This window comes from Lissotriton vulgaris, chromosome 4_1, assembly GCF_964263255.1.
Source record: "Lissotriton vulgaris chromosome 4_1, aLisVul1.2, whole genome shotgun sequence".
NCBI classification, from domain to species: domain Eukaryota; kingdom Metazoa; phylum Chordata; class Amphibia; order Caudata; family Salamandridae; genus Lissotriton; species Lissotriton vulgaris.
Window position 1 is genome coordinate 562,145,900 of NC_141691.1, and position 14,821 is coordinate 562,160,720.

The following is a 14,821-nucleotide window of genomic DNA, read 5'->3' on the forward strand; positions in this document are numbered from 1 at the left end:
TCTGAGAAGAGCTTTTGGGTTTATGGTACATTTAGGTACTTATAAGTAGGTACCAATGCACAGTCTTAAATTCAGAATGAAAATTCTGTTGCCCTCATCTGAGAAGTGAACTCCATCTCCTCTGTAGATATCTTGCATGTAGTAACGCAAGTTATTGTTGTACAGAGAGCCCATTCCATGGTCTCTCATGTAAGCTGAAACAGATTTGTTTACATGCTTCCTCGCTTTCTCAATTTGTGGACAAAATTGGTTGGACCACCTCCATTTCTGTCTTTGGCATATATTGGAATATACCAAGGCAGTTTGAGGAAAAAGTGCCATTAATTGCTCAAAGGTGTCCTTTAAAAGCATTTCCAGACCTACCCCTGTCAAAGTGCCCAAATCATTACCTCCACAGTGCACTATTAACAGGTCAGGTTTTGGCAAATGCATAAAGGTTTTCACCAATGGTATCAATTGGTGACATTTTAATCCTCTTTGGCCCAACCACTTAATTTCCACATCTTGTAAATTGAGGTTAGGTAAATTTCTGTTCTCAGCATACCTTTGAGCCCAGTGGATGTAACTATGTCCAACAATCCAGACCTTAAACATGGTGGGAGAAGGTTGTTCTGCAGTCAGATGAAGTGTGGTAATGAAAGGGCAGTTGAAACAGTAGGAGTTTCTAAAGAAAAAAAACTGTGGATTTCCAATGCTAATGATTCATTAGCAGTGATTGGTGCATTTCCATTTCTGAAAACAGAAAGTTAGGGTGCATGGATGTGTTCTTTGAAACATGTAATTTGAATGGTCAAGGAAGAAACATTTAATGAAAGATTGCACTGGATACGCAGGTGCACTGAGAGTTCAGAGTTCAATTGAAACATTGTTGTGTGAATTTGCAAACATGAGAGGTCTTCCAGGAGGTGGTTGCTATGGAAACAAGGCAGAGAGGGCAGAGGGGGGAAGGGTTTTGATTTGAAAAAAGTGAGGGAAGAGGTATGATTGGCTAATATGAGAGATATGTGAAATGAATATCTGTATTTCTGTGCTTTCAATAGCTGCAGCCTTTGGAGTGCATCCTTTTTCTTCTGCTGAAGACAATTTGGTGTATTTCTGAGACTGTTTTCAAAACTCAAAAAATATTTGCTAAGGTGAGAAAAGATTTATTTAATTTAGATAGAGAATAGTATGATTTAAGGAGAAAATGATGAAGAAAGCTGTGTTTTTAAAATGTGGTTTTGTCTCTAGTGATATACTAATAGAATTAGTTTCTTTGAGAAATTGTAATTGCATATTCGGTGTAGCATTCTGGCATGCAGTAACACAAGTTATTGTGGTACATGGAGCCCATTCCATGGTCTGTTATGTAAGCTGAAACAGATATGTTGTTTTTAAAAACGATTTAAGAAATCAATTACATTTCTGGATATGTACTGCTAGAGCTTCATAGGTTGTTTTGAGCCATATTTATAAGGCATTTGAGTGTCTTTGATGTTATGTTTTCCTTTTAAAATGTAAAGTGTTCCTCATGGGGCAAGTGTCTTGTAAATACGCTCCCACTTGTGCTTTGCAAATTTAGATTTTGATTATGGGAGTTACATAGCCATGTTAATAATGTCCAAACAATGGTGGTAGGGCATTCAAGAAAACGTTTTTCTGTGTCTCTGGGACATTTTCAGTCCTTTCCTCTTGAATGCAGGTATACAATTGATTTATATGCTGTGTTTAAAAACGAATTTTCAAATCAATTACATTTCTTGATATGTACTGTTAGAGCTTCATAGGTTGTTTGGGGTCATATTTAGAAGGCATTTTAGTGTCTTTGATGTTATGTTTACCTTTTTAAATGGAAAGCGTTCCTCATGGGGCCCTGAGCAGTTCTTAGCCATGTTATTTAATGGGAAGTGGATATCATGGCTAAGAGTATTTGCTGGAAAATGCATGAATATTGCTGACTTTTCTGCGATATTCATGCATTGTGGGCGTTTTTTTTCGCATTTGCGAGCAGTTCTTAGCCATGTTATCCAATGGGAGGTGGATAACATGGCTAAGAGCATTTGCTGGAAAATGCATGAATATCGCTGACTTTTCAGCGATATTCATGCATTGCGGCCGTTTTTTTCGCATTTGCGAGCAGTTCTTAGCCATGTTATCCAATGGGAGGTGGATAACATGGCTAAGAGCATTTGCAGGATAATGCATGAATATCGTTGACTTTTCAGTGATATTCATGCATTGCGGCCGTTTTTAATCGCATTTGTGATAAACAATTACATTTCTTGATATGTACTGTTAGAGCTTCATAGGTTGTTTGGGGTCATATTTAGAAGGCATTTCAGTGTCTTTGATGTTATGTTTACCTTTTTAAATGGAAAGCGTTCCTCATGGGGCAAGTGTCTTGTAAATACGCTCCCACTTGCGCTTGGCAAATTTAGATTTTGATTATGGGAGTTACCTAGCCATGTTAATAGTGTCCCAAAAATGGTGCTAGGACATTCCAGAAAACACTTTCATGTGTCTCAAGGACATTTTTAGTCATTTCTTCATGAATGCAGGTATACAATTGATTTATATGCTGTGTTTAAAAACGAATTTTGAAATCAATTAAATTTCTGGATATGTACTGTTAGAGCTTCATAGGTTGTTTGGGGTCATATTTAGAAGGCATTTTAGTGTCTTTGATGTTATTTTTCCCTTTTTAAATGGAAAGCGTTCCTCATGGGGCCCTGAGCAGTTCTTAGCCATGTTATTTAATAGGAAGTGGATAACATGGCTAAGAGCATTTGCTGGAAAATGCATGAATATCGCTGACTTTTCTGCGATATTCATGCATTGCGGCCGTTTTTTTTCGCATTTGCGAGCAGTTCTTAGCCATGTTATCCAATGGGAGGTGGATAACATGGCTAAGAGCATTTGCTGGAAAATGCATGAATATCGCTGACTTTTCTGCGATATTCATGCATTGCGGCCGTTTTTTTTCGCATTTGCGAGCAGTTCTTAGCCATGTTATCCAATGGGAGGTGGATAACATGGCTAAGAGCATTTGCTGGATAATGCATGAATATCGTTGACTTTTCAGCGATATGCATGCATTGCGGCCGTTTTTAATCGCATTTGTGATAAACAATTACATTTCTTGATATGTACTTTTAGAGCTTCATAGGTTGTTTGGGGTCATATTTAGAAGGCATTTTAGTGTCTTTGATGTTATGTTTACCTTTTTAAATGGAAAGCGTTCCTCTTGGGGCAAGTGTCTTGTAAATACGCTCCCACTTGCGCTTGGCAAATTTAGATTTTGATTATGGGAGTTACCTAGCCATGTTAATAGTGTCCCAAAAATGGTGCTAGGGCATTCCAGAAAACACTTTCATGTGTCTCAAGGACATTTTTAGTCATTTCTTCATGAATGCAGGTATACAATTGATTTATATGCTGTGTTTAAAAACGAATTTTGAAATCAATTAAATTTCAGGATATGTACTGTTAGAGCTTCATAGGTTGTTTGGGGTCATATTTAGAAGGCATTTTAGTGTCTTTGATGTTATTTTTCCCTTTTTAAATGGAAAGCGTTCCTCATGGGGCCCTGAGCAGTTCTTAGCCATGTTATTTAATAGGAAGTGGATAACATGGCTAAGAGCATTTGCTGGAAAATGCATGAATATCGCTGACTTTTCTGCGATATTCATGCATTGCGGCCGTTTTTTTTCCCATTTGCAAGCACTTCTTAGCCATGTTATCCAATGGGAGGTGGATAACATGGCTAAGAGCATTTGCTTCAAAGGTTGTTTGGGGTCATACACCATTTTTGGGAAATTATTAACATGCCTATGTAACTCCCATAATCAAAATCTAAATTTGCCAACCGCAGGTGGGAGCGTATTTACAATAAATTTGCACCATGAAGAACGTAAAATAGCATAATAGACACTCAAATGCCTTATAAATATGACCCAAAACATCTTATGAAGCACTAGCAGTGCATATTTCCAGAAATGTATTGGTTTTCATTTAATGATTTACTTCATTGGTAGGCCTTCACATGTTTTTTTACCTTGGTTTTTTACAATGAAAATCTTATCTGCAACCATGTGTTGGCCTCACCTCAAATAAACAAAACAGGTGATGGACTGAATGTGGATCAATGACACACATTCACCCCAGTCTAAAGATCTGGGCCTAAACAAATCTTTAGATAGTCTACATCTTATCGTCATCCTGAATTAATCATTTAAAATATTAGGGAGTGATTTATGATTGTTGTATGCCTGTTTTGTACCATTGAGTGTCATTTTTGTGATGCAGTGCTGGTGGAAAACATTTGCTATGTTAAATAATTAGTAGGGCATTAAGTTTTAGATGACTGTTATTTATTTACTGTTTGGTAATAGTGGTTAATAACATTTTATATTATATTTTTCCACAGATTCAACTGCAGATTCTTTCATAGTTTGGAAAATGCCTACAAAAAGTAGAATAAGAAAGGCTAGAAAACGTCAAAGACAGCAGGATGATGTTTTATTGCAGCAGTCCTCTTCCCCAAATACTTGTCAAAACACCAAGAAAGGTCCGGGTAAGAGCACGAAATCATTCTTAAGAAACATTTGTAGTAAAAAAAGTTTTGCTCAAAAAAATGTTTCAGTCCACAAAAAGAAAAGTAATTTAAATGGAAAGGAGAGACCCATCACAAATGTTACTGGTAGAGGAAGAGATAACTCTGTGCATGATAGTAGAAGGAAACAACAGTTTAGGGACATTCGAAATCGAATGTTCCGTAATAGGATATTAGTTAATTTATTGAAAAATATTAAAAAGAAAGGCCAACAGAAAGCGGCATTTTATAAGAAGAAGAAAAATGTAGAGAAAATTATTGATCATGCTTTTGAAATTAAGCGAAAGTTGTTTATTTTGGTAATCAATAGAATTAGGAAACTAAGCAAGGTAATTTCTGATTTCAAAACAAAAAGTAGATGGAAGAGAGTAGTAAATCGTACTAACTTTTGTGAAGTTTTTTTCGGAGAATGGATGCATAGTTCAAGTTGTGAGGCATTTTTTAATGAAGAGAGTTATTTTCAGGATAATGATTTGGTGTTTGCAGTTGACACCAGTGGTCGAGCTTATGAAGTGAAGGATGGTTGTCCAGTTGAAAAAGAACAACTTGTGACAACAGAGACAGAAGAGGCGCTAAGTGATGAGGTTTTAGGAAGACGTCCTAAGGGTCCTGTGTACATTTGGAAGTGTAGTTCTATTTGCAGTGTGCGACAGGTTTCCATCAATTTGCTTTGTGATTTTATACGGACATTTAATAAGAAAAGTTTGAAGCAGAAAATGAAGTTGTTGCAAGATTTAGATCCTTGCAGAGTGAGACAAATGACAGGTTTGCGTGGTCATTCACTGGCTTGTCTTTCCAGGAGAGTATGCCAGAGTGTTTTTCATCATTTCAGGATGCTAGCAGTGCATCATAATAAAGTGAGAAAATTAGTGAGAATGTTGTATTATGCTAAGAGTCCAGCAATTATGCTTAAACAATTATGTGCTGCTCTTTTGCATGGTTGTGAAATAGATGTGAAGAATATTTGTGAAGAAATTGAGTTTTGTTACTTTGGTAGTAAAGATGAGAATGTTCAAATTGACCCTGAAGTAGAGGGTAATGTTGAAGATAATGTACAGGTTTCCAGTACAGATTATTTTCAGAAGGAAATTGCCACGTTTCAGATGAAATCAAGTGAGAGGCCTAATTTCACTTGTGTATGTTGTCGACGCACTTATTATAAGAATCAGACTAAGTTAGTGGATTTATATGCAAAAAGTGAAAGGGAAAATAATAGTGAATGGAAGGATTTTGCCACATACTTGATGGTAGAAAATTGTTTTGATTTGGGAGTGGACCAACGTGTGTGTACTTATTGTTGTAACAAATTAAACCAAAACCAGATGCCTGCTAGGGCGGTTCATAATAATCTGGAATTGGTTGAGATTCCTTCAGAATTGAAGGATTTAAATACTTATGAATCTATTTTGATTCAAAGTATCCATCCCTTTCAGGCTATTGTAAGAATGGAGCCAAAGACAGGGAAGTTGCCTCCAGCAGATTTACAGAGAGGATTAAAGGGAAGAGTTGTTTATTTGCCTCTAGATTTGAACAAAAACATTAACACAATTGGAATAGAAAAAGTGGAAGAGGAACCTCTGGTTATCTTGGTTAATGGGGTTCCGACAAAGAATAAGAAAATATGGCAAGATTTAGTGGATGTTAGGAAAGTCAAAAAGGCAACAGTGTATTTGAAGAAAAATAATAAGTACTATAAGAATGTATATGTTGCAGAAGAGGAAGTAAGTGATGAAGAGGATAGCGATTTGTGTGCTGGCCAAATTGAGAAAGTAGAGGCCTCTAAAAGTGAAGAAATATATGAACATTATAGTGTTCATCCTTTGCATTCCAAGGAAGTCATGGGGAATGCTATTGAGTTGTTTCAAATGAAACAAGCCAAAGGGAGTCCCATTAGTGTTTGGGAGGAAAGTTTGGAAGCTCAGTGTTTCCCACAGCTATTTCCCACAGGTCAAGGAGGAAGATATGATGAGCGACCTCATCAAATTCCTGCGTCTGAATACCGGACTTTACGATTGTATGCAGAAGATCCTAGGTTTCGGCAATGCATTCCCTATTTGTTTCATCTCTTGTTTGAAAGCGATCTGTCAGGACTGTCATATGCAGTGAACCACATTTTAAAAAGTGGTATACAGATGCAAAACATCTCGGCAAGTGACTTTATGCATAAAGTCAATGTCCAAGACAGTATTTTGGATTCTCACTTAATTAATCTCATGGCGTGTCAGCGTGGTACTAATGAGTACTGGTACCGTCGTCATGGTGATTTAAAATGTATGCTGAGGAACTTAGGAACTCCAACATGGTTCCTCACTCTGAGCTGTGCCGAGTATGGCTGGGAAGACTTACTTGAATTTCTACGAGAGGCAAATGGAAATATTGAAAACATTGAATTCAAGACACCTGGAGAACTGTGTTCTTTGGATCCAGTGAATGTATGCAGGTACTTCAATCATAGATTTGAAGCTATGATGTCTTTCATCACAAATAAAAAGAATCCACCTCTTGGAGAGGTGTTGGATTTCTTCTGGAGAAAGGAGTACCAAGCAAGAGGTGCCCCTCATATACATATGTTGTTGTGGATCAAGGATGCACCTAAATTTGGAACAGATCCGGATGACTTAGTGATGAATTTCATAGAACAGTATTCTACGTGTGCTGTTCCAAACGCAACGGAGAAGAAAAGTCTAAGAGAACAAGTTCTACGTTTCCAAAGCCATCGTTGTGGAAAGTACTGTCGTCGTAAATTCAGAAACAAGGACAAGTTCTACACCAAATGTCGTTTCAACTTTCCACGACCGGTGATTTCTAAAGGAAGAGTGAACAGTTTGATGTCTTCGCTGCGACATAATGTGACGAGGAAATCACCCAAGAATACATACAATTTGAAAAGGAACGAAGAGTCCAAGTACATCAATGACTACAACCCAGTGATTTTGTCCATGTGGAATGCTAACATGGATATACAGTTTGTGGCTGACAACTGTATGGCTGTGGCTCGGTATGTGACATCTTACATCACCAAAAAAGAAAAGACCGAACTGAAGGATATGTGGGAGGACATTTCCCATGAAAAGAGCCTCAGCAAGAAGTTGTACAGTTTCAGTCTGAAGATGTTGTCGCATCGAGAAATCGGAGCTTACGAATGTTCTGATCGATTGTCTTCAGCAAGTCTCTATGCCAAATCCAGGAGTCTCGTTTGGGCGAGTCTTGGTCTTGCTGCAACGCGAAATCGAGTTCTAAAACCTGTCCGGGAAATTGAGTATTTGGCAGAAAAGGAACCAAACAGTACCGACATTTTGAAGACCAACATGTTGGATACATATTATCCAAATCGAAGCAGTCACCTTGAGAATGTTTGTCTATATGAGGTTCTCCAAAATTATATATTCAAGAGGAACATCAAAGAAGATATTGAGAAAGGAGTGTATGCTGTAATTGGAAGTGAGGGATGCCTGGTCAAGCAAAGAAAATGCCAATTAGTAAACCATCGAAAATTGAGTGGTGAATCTCCAGAAAAAAAGGAGTTTTTTTATTTAGCACTTTTGCAACTTTTCAAGCCTTGGCGTGCAGAAGAGGAACTGCTTGGAGATTTCCTCTGTTACGAAGACTCTTTCAATGCAGCCAAGGAGTCCATAGAATGTCCTGCTTTTTCTAAATATCAAGAAATGCTAACTTTGGAAATTGAGCAGGAAGCAACGATTGCAGCCGAGATTGCCAGAGACAGTTCTCAGGACAGTCAGAGTTCTGTTTCATTGAGTCAAGATCCACTTGGAGGACCTATTATCGAAAATGAAGCTGCCACTGCTATGAATGAAGTAGAAAGAGCCATGGCACATGCTCAGGAGGATTCAGTTAACTTAGAAGACTTGGAAAAACAACTCAACGTTGAGCAGAGGAAAATATATGATGAAGTTACCAAGGAAATTGAGCACGGATTAAGTCATGAGAAGAACAAGTGCTCATGTACATCGTTGAAGCCTGTCCGACTGTACGTGAGTGGAGAAGCGGGAACTGGAAAAAGTTTCCTCATTAAAGCAATCTCTTGTTATTTGCAGGAAAGGACTGAGTCATCGCTGTCTTGTGTTGTCACCGCTCCTACTGGACTGGCAGCACATAACATTAAAGGTATTACTTTGCATCGTCTACTGATGCTGCCGGTGGAGCATGACAACAAATTACAATACAACAAGTTATCTGGAGATGCTTGCTGTGAAGTTTCAAGAGTCTTGAGGAAAATGAAACTACTTATCATTGACGAAGTAAGCATGGTTTCCAATGTCATGCTTGCCTTTGTGCATTTGAGAATGCAAGAAGTACTTAAAACTGAATATGATGTGTTATTTGGTGGGAAACACATCATTGTTTTCGGAGATCTTCTGCAGCTGACACCAGTAAAAGGTCAACCTGTGTTCAAAATACTCACGCATGAAGATACCAGGAAGTGCCTAGGGAGCATTGGCAACGTCAATATATGGTTAAACTTCAATTATGCTGAACTGCATCAAAATATGCGTCAGGCAAAGGATGAAGATTACAAGAATATTCTACAAGATATTAGAATTGGAAAAGTGACCGAGCATGGGAAAGAAGCTTTAAATGCACAATTACTGTCAAATTTATATCCCAAACAAGAGATTGTGCCTGAGAATATTTTTCAGAAAATTACTGAGAAGAAATCCGGGATATGTCTCATGCCAACTCTTGCAGAATGTGCCATCTTCAACAACAAAATGTTGAATTTAGAAAAGCAAGAGATTGTGAAACTTGAAGCTATCGACAAATTAGAGCATATGGGATCAACAATTATTTTGTCAGACAATTTGAAATCAAAATTGGATTCATTAGAGAAGACTATATCTAAAACAGCGGGTTTTGAAAAGACTTTGAATGTGTGTTTAAATTGCCGAATCATTTTGAGAAGGAATTTACATGTAGAAAGAGGTCTGGTAAATGGATCAATGGGTAATGTTGTTGATTTTGAGAAATACAGAAATAGAGATGGAGTAGAATTTTTAAGAATTAAATTTGATGGCATTGAGGAAGTACAGCAAATTGGTCGTTGTTCTGCTAGGTTTTTGCTTGTTAAAGACTTATATGTTCGCCGTAAACAGTTTCCTGTTTGCTTGGCATATGCGGTGACAATCCATAAATCACAAGGTTTAAGTGTAGACTGTGCATTGGTGAATATTGGCAGTTCTGTGTTCAAGGAGGGTATGGCATATGTGGCATTGTCACGAGTTAGAACTTTATCGGGATTGTACTTGATTGACTGTGATGTCACAAACATTTGTGCGGATCTAGATTGTTTTAAGGAATACAATAGGTTAAGAAGAGAGTATGCGCCACATTTGCCTCAATATCCTTTGTTTGAGAAACGTGTGGTAGGCCGGAAACGTAGAAATAGCAGTAATAGTAGGGAGGTTGTTGCAAAAAGACTAAAAGTCAATGAACCGAAAATTGTTAGCAGAAAGAAAGTGGATTCTGTTGAAGATGTTGTCGGTTTTCAATTTGAAAACAGTTCTGGTGTCAACTGCTATGCAAATGTAGTGGTTAATGTTCTCTTTTCACTAGAGAGTTTAAAAGAACAGATTCTGTTGAATTCAGAACAAATTTTATGCTGTTTGTTGAATTCTGTTTTCGTAAAATGTAGCACTGATCGAACAAAAGTAGAAAGTGTGTCTGAAGTTCGTTATCTGTTAGATGAATGTTCAGGTCAAACAGACTTCTCTGAAAATAATCAGCAAGATTGTCAGGAGTTTTTAATGTATATGCTTGATATATTGCAAGATGAGGGTGTAGATGTAGATCACCTGTTTGGGCTTTCTTATCAATGGCAGCATGACTGCGAGAATTGTAGGGTATCAAGTACTACTAGTGTAGACTCAGAAAGACTTATATATTTAACTTTGCCAGACAGTAAATCAGTCTCCTTTAATAAGCTAGTAAATGCAGCGGATCACAACATGGAGTGTAGCCAATGTAAATCTGAAATGATGTCAACATTACTTATACGTAGATATGGACAGTATGTCATTTTAATGATGCAACGATGTAGGCCTGATGGATCAAAATTGTCAACTTTAATAAAAAATTTTGTGGCTTCTCAGCTTTCAATATCAGGAAGGACTTTTGTAACTGTAGCAATTATCTATCACGATGGTCCTTCAACAACTTCAGGACATTATACAGCTTATTTAAAGTCTCGAAACGGCTGGTCATTCTGCAATGATTCCGTTGTAACTTTCAAAAAAAAATTGCCGTTTGACCTTAAAAATTCTTACCTGGTGTTTTTAAAACCAACATTTTAAAGAAAGAATCTCGGGATTTCCTGTGAAGAATTGCAAAATGTTCATGAAGTTGAGGGAATGTAAGTCTGCAATGCTGTCTAGATTATTGGTCCAAAACTTTTAATTATAATGTCATTTTGTAAAATCCGACTATATAAACCTGATGCAAGTAAGTCTGCTTCATAGTAAGCAGTATCAGTGTCATAGGAAAAGGAGAACATGAGTGACAAAGAAGGGTAAGATATTAGTAGTCCAGGATTGTGAAAATTATCTTAAATGTTTTCTTTTTGAAAGTTGCGAAAATAGAAAATGACGGGATTTGATTGGAAGAATTACAAGACTTGTGAATAGCTGCAACATGATTTGGCCAAGTGGAAACATGTGGTAGAATGTGAGAAGTCTTTTCTTGTATGTAACATATTTTTCGAATCGTTGGAGGTTTTCTTTCAGAAAGTGGCGGGCTGACAATATTTATAGCACAACACAGTGGACGCTGTTCATAGGACATCCTTCGACGTCATTGAAAGTAAGTTAATTTTAAGGAGTTTTGAATTCAGATTTCTTATGTTGAATGGGTTTTTTAAACACAATCATTTTGATTGTGTTTTTTTTTCCCCGCTGTTACATGATGAATACCTTCAAGTCACTGATTTAAGTGAAATTTGATACATTCTGAGAACAGCAAAAATAAACCATTTAACATGTATAATTAATGTTCTGCTTTTTGTACTTATGATATACATTTAGAAATGTGAGGTAGATATGGAGTAACTGAGTCTTCTGTAAGTGTCAATGTTAATGCTTACAGAGCTGTACTTCTGGGTACTGTTTTTTTTTTTTAAAAAATGAATAGGCCTCACCTCAAAGAAAACTCTTGAAAGCACACATCTTATTTGCATCCTGAAACAATCATTTAAAATGTTAGACTCAATTTTATGATGGCTTTACATCTTTTTTGCGCTGCTATTGCATCACTATTGTGAGACATTAGCAGTGCAAAAGAAGCACCATGTTCCAAAATAGGCCTCAGTTCATCAACATCAAGATACAGTTTGTTTAAAATATATATGTTTAGGATTGTGTAGGGGACGTAGAGAAGCAGAGGCTTCTGTAAATGTCAAAGTTGTTGAAAAACTGTTTGTTCTTGAACCTTTTCCCTTGTCTTTTCTAATTTTTAAATACATGTTTTAATATTTTTGGAAATGTTTGTTCTCTCTTTTACAGATTGAAAGTATGAAAAAATATTTTAAAAAGGTAACAAGAATTATAAGGTAAATGTTTTCTACTCTTTTTACCCGCAATGCACTGCTGATGATGGCACTGACCATGTCATGAATGATGTAATAAGAGGACATGACTTACTTCATTGGTAGGCCTTCACATGCATTATCTGCTCTGTATTCTCCAACAAGTGTAAAATTGATCTGTAACCCTGAGTAGGTCTCACCTTAAACAAACCTCAGGACAGATCACACCTTATCGTCATCCTGAATTAATAAATAGATCTATTAAACAGTATCTCTGGTTTACTCCCTATAGCTGTCTTTCTTTTAACATTACTCTCTGTTTACTTCCCTTATACTAACTCTTCTTTTTTTTTTAAAAATATTTTTTTGGTTCGCTTCAAGTTCGCGAACCGGGCAGCGAACGGGAAAGCGAACCAAAAGAAATAGAGCTTGCCAGAGTGATAAACATTCTAGCAATTTTATTTGAAAGGGGAGGTAGTTCTGAAAAGAACTTTTTTTTTTTGTTTTTGTTGTTTTATTTATTTTTTTTTTTTTCTGAACATTTTTTGATTTTTTTGTATTTTTAGAACAGTTTTATGTTTTTTTTGTGTTTTTTATGGAGGGGAAACAACAAAAAAACAGGCATTGAAAAGGGCTCAACAGGAGCAAAAAAAAAATTACTGCTTGGGTGCGTTAGGGCACTTATGGTTTTCGAACACCATATTGATCAAGTTCACACTCATGTTCCCATACGAGAGCATAGCACCACAATATATACAGGTAAACTTCATATGTTTAAAGTTTGGCTGAATGTTTGGCACAGTTTCCTGTGCCTCTCTTCCTGTCAAAGATATTGTTGACGTAGATCTGGCCACAGGAGTTGTCGGGGGATTATCTTGTAGGTCCCTTAGCTCTGCCCGGCTGTAGTTTAAGGGATGCCACCTGGCCATATGGCGATGCATAGTATAGTTGCCCATACTATATTTTTTCTCTGTGCCTCTAGACAATCTGTATTTACAGATGAGGCAGGTGGCATATTTAGCATTGACCTTCTTGTCCCCTGGAGGGATGGAAAAAAACTGCCATATGAAACTTGTTTTCCTTTTAGAAACACGGGGCAACTCCGGGATAAATTCTGGTTGATCTCTATCCTCTTCTTCTTCTTCCTCCTCTTCCTCCTCTCTGTTGGAGATAAATTGACTTGGTGGTCCTCTCTTCTTATGAGGAGGTGGAGGTGGTGGTGGGGGTGCACCAGCTGCAGCAAGTATAGAAGCCATTGCTGAACTCCAGGAAAATGGTCTTTCTCTCACCAAGATGAAAGTCAGAGTGAGGAAAGAAGGAGGGGTTTACATGATTTGGGAAAAGCAAAAGTTCTGAACCAATGAAAAGTGTTATTTTTAGGTCACATGACCTAGTCATACATCATTTGGAAACCAAAAGTGAAATGAACCAATGAAAACTTTGATAAACAAGTCACATGACCTGTTCCGCTTACGTTACGCGGTGCGCGCCGCGTCCCGGATCGCTTCCGGTTCGCGGTCCGGAGCACTTCCGGGAGCGCTAACGCGGCGCGTCATTAGACGCATTACGCGACAACGTGATACGTCGCGCTTCCGCGACGCGTCACAGTTCCGCTAACGTAACGTTTACCGGTTCGCGGACTAGGTCGCGGCATCAAGATGAGCTAACGGAAAGCTTCCCGGTTCGCGAACTGGAAGCGAAGAAAAAAAATATTTAAAAAAAAATTATTAAAAAACATCTAAAATATATTTTAAGATTTAAAGAAGAATACATTTTACAGTTACAGATGTTAGCTTTTAAAAAACCAATGAAATTCACAGAAAAAACCATAGGTTATAGACCATATATAGTTAGGAATTTGCATTTACAAAACCTTGAAAATTCACTGAAAAAACCATAGGTTATAGACCATATATAGTTAGGGATTTGCATTTACAAAACCTTATTTTACTCGCATAAAACCATTGAAATTCCATATATAGTTAGTTGCGCTAACTATATATCGCGCACCCGCAATCCACTGCTGATGATGTCACATATTACATCATTCATGACATGGTCAGTGACATCACTGATGACATCACTGATGACAACATCCAGTGACTGTATGTTTCTGTAAAGTGTAAATATGTCTTACATATTGAAGAATGAGTGGATGTATAAGTGTCTGGATGAAGGATTTAGTAGGTGCATGACTGACTGTATGAGTGAGTGATTAAATATGTCTCACTGAGTGCATGGGTTAGTGACTAAACTGTCTTAATTTGTGCATTATTATGTCTGTTGTTCTGTAAACTGCTGCATGTGTTGATAAGTAGCTATATGAGTAACTATATGGGTTATTGATTGGTAGCCCAGGTATTTGTATGGGAGACTGAGTGTGTGTGTGGGTGGCTGGGAGGTGTATGACTCTGTGCATAGATGTGTGAGCAGTTGATTCACTAGATGTATGGTTTCAAAAGTGCATGTGGAAACAGCTGTATGGGCGGTTGACTGTGTGCATGAGTGTATTGGTGAGTGAATGGATATCTCAGTGCTACATGTCAAAGTAAGTACATATGTAAAACACAGTACATGTGAGAGTTGACATATATAAATAACTGTGCATAAGAGCCAGTGAATGTGTGAGTGGCTGTATGGATCATTGTGAACTTGTATCAGGGATTGTATAAGAGAGTAAATATGTGTTAGTATAT